The following is a 5,870-nucleotide window of genomic DNA, read 5'->3' as shown; positions in this document are numbered from 1 at the left end:
AAACAATCAATACTTCTTAGACATAACCTCATCTTTGATATCACTGTATAGCCAAATGTTATCTTATAGGATATCTCTATTTATATTATACTATTTTATTATAGAAATTACTTTTCTATTATCTTTTGAACGGATGGTCCGATTTTAAATCCGTAAAAACATTTTGTTTTTTAATATAAAATTTACTGAATTGACCTGATATAGGGCAGTCGTGATAGTCCATGAGTAGGTCTCCTCTCTTTGATTTGGACATCACCATCTTCCAGGGTCTGTCTTCCCCGAGAACGTCATTCCTGTCGACGACTCTCTTCATGAAAGTACCTTTGTCTGCGGTCCTCTTAACACTCTCAGATCATTTGAATATATTACAATTGGTGTTACCGATTATTATTACTGATAGAAATTCTAAGAATGAATCGTGTGTTTTAGAAATATGCAAATCCATGAGATGAAGGAAGTTACTTTTTGCACTCCGTGAAAGAATATCTATTGTACGAATTATAATGCAGATCATATTTTAGCAAATTATCAAATCGCACTTGGCAGTTTAGAACATCACATTGAAAATTTTTCATCACTCTATGACCAAAATCTTCTTCTTCGCCTTTATATCTTCCAACCTTTGTATAAACACAACAAATGTTGTGTTCTTCTTCGAAGAATGGATCATTCATCGGGCGCATCGCGGCTCCTTAAGACTTCAGCATCTTCTGATCTTTTGACTTATCAAGAATTCCCAATTGTGTATAAACATTGGCGGTAGGTGATGTGGGAGTTGATACAGTGATAGACATCTCTTTGATTTCTATCATTTAATGCTGATGTTGAATAAGCATGGAATTGAATGAGATTGTGAAGGCCTCTTATTCACAGGAATCAATCATTAATTAAAAATAATACGAAATAAAATGATTGAATGAAAGTAAAATTCCTTTTGTAATAGTCCTAATAATGGGCCCTTAGTCTGAGAAAATTAAATCAGATTGTGTATGCACTTATTTCACGTGGAGTGTGTTAATCTGTAATCATCATCGGACAAACGTTGGCCAATCTTCTATCGATGATTCTGATGCTCCTGATGACAAATACGCTGCAAAGAAGGTGGTCCTGTTGAAAATAAATGATTATAGGACTCCATTTTAATACCTCTTAGCTGATTTCATACCGATCAATTTTTTTTAATCCTTCGTAAAAAAGTTTTAAAGATATATAATTACAAACATTGTTCGTATTAAAAAAAAAAAAAAAATGGAAGGGGGAAACAAAAAATGACCATTTCGGTCAAACATTAAAACACAATCTTTATGTAAATATTTATACATGTTTTTTGAGGTTTTTATCAAAATTCACATAGTATGTGTACTAATCATATAAAGCGTTGTTAATAGTTCTTAGTGTCATTTTAACGAAATATTAGTGATGGAAATCTGCACATTTTCAGATCCTAAAGGATGTTTAAAAGTTAATTAAGAAATAATGAATATAAAAAGTCTTGTTTTTATTTCAAAAAGGTTTTGTCAATTTTTGATTTCATTAATATTAATTCTATAGTTCATACCATACTGGATCTCTTTTTAATTTGCATGCCGGATTTCGATTTGCATAGTAATAATTACTCTGTATGAACTCTTTTCTTTAATTTCCCTATTCCACCAAATAGTGAATGCCACACTAACTCATTGAGGTTGGCTATAGGCTAGGACACTCCTTCCTTCTCTTCTCTTTTTTCCTAATTAGTCGTAAGTAACAAAATTAATGTAAAAATAGATATGTTAAAAATTTATAATTTTTTTTTCAACTATGTAAGTGTGATAAATACAATAAAGATAAGATTTTACCAATTGTTAATTATATTAATATTTATTCTATATTACATAAATGCATGAGTAGTTTTATTGATAACGTTTATTTTTTTTTATTTATATAGATTTTTGTGGATGCATTGTGTTTTGTGATGTTTTTGTCTTATTAATGTGTATTTTTTTATTATTTATTTTGCATGTACTTTTATTTTAATTATTATCATTTTTTGTCTGATAAGTGTATTAGTTAGTGTTGTTTATTATTATGTTTTTTTTTTTTTTTTTTGCATGCTTTGTGTTTTTGGTGCAGCTTTTACCTTAATACTGTTACTAGTGTGTGATTTTATATTTTTTTTATTTTGCATGTATTTTTAATTTCATTATTATAGTTTTTTGCCTGATAAGAGTATTAGTTTTTTGTTTTTTTTGCATGCAGGTGTCTGCTGATTTGGAGGATTAACTCAGTCAGGATGGTCGAGGGTGCATGGGTGACTACAGTCGTAAGGAATTCAAATACTCGTTCAGGTAATTTTTAAAAATGTATTTATTGATTTATTATTAATATCTGGATCATATACTTCAAAAAATGGATAGGAAAAAATAGGCAGTTATTTCACCCCCAACTTTCGATTACTTTAATGAAAACTATGTATAATTACTAGTCAAAACTGATGAGTCTGCCAAGGTAGGGGAAATACGAACGATTGTTTCAAAACCTTAATTTTCAATTCGGAACTTTGTTTCTTAAAAACTACCAATAACACTGAACTGAAAAAATAGTAGTTAGTTAATTTATTTTGAGAAATTAGGAAACTATGTGACGTATAGATGTCTATTAGTACTCAAATTAAAGCTAGTTTAACATACTATACTGTAGTTTATGAGCTTCACCTTCCAAGGAATAGTAGTTTTTATGATATTTCCTAAAATAAATTGATTGATGGTTGATCGGACGATAAGTTTGATTTATGACAAACTTTATTTCAGAAACCATAGGACGTACAGATGTCTGTCAGCACTCAAATTAAAGCTAGTTTAACACACTATACTGTAGTTTATGAGCTTTACCTTCCAAGGAGTATTAGCTTTTATGATATTTCACAAAATAAATTTACTAACTGTTAATTTCTATTTGTTCGTATAAAATGTTTGATTTTTGAAAAAAATATATCTCTAGACCTATAAGACGCACATATATTTACCAGCATTCAGAATAAAGGAAATTTGACTTAATACAAAGTAGTTTATGACACTTATCTTCGTAGGGGTTGTAGTTTTTATGATATTTGCATATGAATATAAATTTGGCAAATGAAAATTTGTCAGAACTACTATAAATCAATTTAGTTTAGCAAATGTCATTAAAACTACTACTCCTACAACGATAAACATCGTAAACTATTTTATAATCCGTTAAACTAGATTTAATTTGAGTGCTAACCGACATCATCAAATGGTTTTTGAGATATAGATTTTTCAAAATAAATTCCCTAGCTACTGATCATTCAGTACGTTCTGTACAGCATTTTTATTTTTGACGTTTTGAAACGCCATTTTTTATTTCCCCTGCGTATACATGGCAAACTCATCAATCTCGATTAGTAATAAACATAGTTTTCATTTAAGTAATCGAAAATTGGGGTGAAATAACTCCTTCTCCTCTTGGGCTCTTATACTAATCCATCAAGTAAGCCAGTCTCAATCTTCGGACTCCATTTCGTATATGCTGTGTATATATCTTATGTATTTAAGATCTGGTAGATAGATAAAATATAATCATAGAGTTCTGGCAGAAAGATCTTATTAAAATTAGTATTAAGCTAATATTATTTTGTAATTATATACGTTTTAAGTTCCTCACTTATATTTAAATCTCACTGATTTGTGAAATGTCAATTTTAGTTGTTCTGGTGTTAATTTAGCGATTTAATCGTCTAGTTTTCATTTACAAATATAATCCACTTAAATAAAATTTAACATTTAAAATTCGCACTGCAGTCACAAAACCAGAAAAGACCACACCTATCCCATCTACCAGCTCTAATTCTACTGTTGTCAAAAATTAAACTAGTGACATTCCAGAGTCTCAAGGATTTTCAGATCCAGAGCCACCTCCTATTTTCGTGACCAAAATAGAAAATTTTATATCTTTCAGTCAAGAGATTGCTGACTTGATCGGACAGCCAAATTTTAGATGCTTCTCACGTGTCAAAGACATAAAAATAAATAACACCAATAAAGATAACTACAAAAAACTAGTCAACCATTGGACCGAGATAAATTATGACTTCCATTGCTATCAATTGAAGCAAGAAAAGACATACCGAGTGGTTCTAAGAGGCCTCCATTCAACCACTCCCACCGATACTATCAAAGCAGGGCTGACAGAAATCGGCCACACCGTGAGAAATATATCGGGCGTTTTACACCCAAGTGTAATCCCAGATCACCAGTTTGGATTCCGAACATCCCACTTCACTATCCAGCAATGTATATATAATATATATATGTAGCTTCTACCGTCAACCCAAAAGTAAATACTTTTCAAAAATAGGTCTTTAAACTTATTTTTACAATATAAATGGTTCTATAAAATATATAAAATTTAAGCAATTACGAGTGTGAAGTGTTTTTTCTTTTTATTACAGTTGTTTTTTATATTTTTTCCTTTATCTTTTTTATTATGGTTTCATTGATGATGTAGGTACAAATTAATTAAATTATAAAATGAAATGAAGTATTATTATTTACAGTTATTATTTTTATAATGAGTCAGTGTACAGTTACGATAACTAGACTCATGTAGGTGAAACAAAGTTATTTATACATGCATGATTTGTGCAAGATTGTAAATCTTTAACAAGTAAATAACTTTTTGTTTGTTTACACCTATTTCGCCATTTCTGGCATATAGTATGGTATATATTGTAGTACATCACAGTATTATGGACTCAAGGCAGTCGTTTTTAGTTATACTAACCACAACGTATTTTTTAGTAACTCTTCTGTCGCTATATACAGTCGTCTTTTCTATGAATCTCTAAACTTAATATTGGTTATTTTGAATACCTTTCGAAGCCACCCTACACTCGGTATTTTCCTTTATATCTTCTAGGTATAATAATGGTTATTCACATGAAGTAACTTAGCTAAGCTACGGCTTCTTTGTTTGTAAGAAGTATATTTCCATCTAACATTTAATTTTATGAAATATGTACCGCTACAACTTATGAAGGGTGAGGGGTGCAGTACTTTGTAAGAAGGTACTGTTACTAGATCGATGGTTATGGTGGTGCAAGGAGTTGATCTAGTAGATAACTCACAGTTTCCTCTCTTACTCGGAAGCCAACTATGAGTTATCTTAAATTTTTTATATTGCGGTATTTCTGAAGATACGAAATATAAAAAGTGTAAGTAACAAACATATAATTAGCTTTCTTTTTAAGGCGTTAACTACAAATTATCTTAAATTGATATTCTGATGTATTAAATACAATATTTAGGGAATAAAATTATACATTTATTTAAATATTCTTTAACGGTTTTTAATAAAAAAAAATCAATCAACTAACTACAAATTATTGCCTTACACTTCAAATATACAAAAAAAAAAAATGCTCAATACATTGCGGAACCTTCTTCTTCCACCTCTACATAAAATATCTCTAGAATCTTAAAATTTGGACAACTTTTAATTTTCAGGCTTTTTATTTTACAAGCCTAAATACCGCAAAACCGTACTGAGAGTCTGAGACTAGAGATGTTTCTTTTTATTTTATAATAGATAGAACTATGACACATAACTTTTTATTTATTTTTTTAAATCGTTAAGTAACTCATAAATTCTCTTTCAAATACAATAAAGTTTACGTATTCCTTAAATTATAAAAGATACTTTATGATTTTTGGTAATAAAATGGCAAATCGTAATAAGCTTTTTTACTATCTTTAGTTCACATTTTTCTGAACAATAAATAACACCGATTTTGTAAAAAATGTTTTTTAATAATTTTTCAAGTTAACTTCACTATTTAAATTTTATTTTAACACCAACGTCAAATATTATAT

At 29.3% G+C, this 5,870-nt stretch overlaps 1 long non-coding RNA gene across 1 annotated transcript in view; it reads left to right on the top strand.

The window, feature by feature from the left end:
* The window catches only part of LOC136796178 (uncharacterized), a 28,833-nt gene that overhangs the window by 15,240 nt on the left and 7,723 nt on the right, over positions 1-5,870 (top strand). The window contains exon 2 of the long non-coding RNA XR_010843877.1: positions 2,239-2,327. This is a non-coding gene — a long non-coding RNA (uncharacterized lncRNA). The remainder of the gene's footprint in view (positions 1-2,238; positions 2,328-5,870) is intronic.

This window comes from Halyomorpha halys, unplaced genomic scaffold, assembly GCF_000696795.3.
Source record: "Halyomorpha halys isolate HHAL.00 unplaced genomic scaffold, Hhal_1.1 Scaffold646.1, whole genome shotgun sequence".
NCBI lineage: Eukaryota > Metazoa > Arthropoda > Insecta > Hemiptera > Pentatomidae > Halyomorpha > Halyomorpha halys.
Note: the sequence above shows the minus strand (reverse complement) of the source record. Positions and strands in the feature narration are given on the sequence as shown.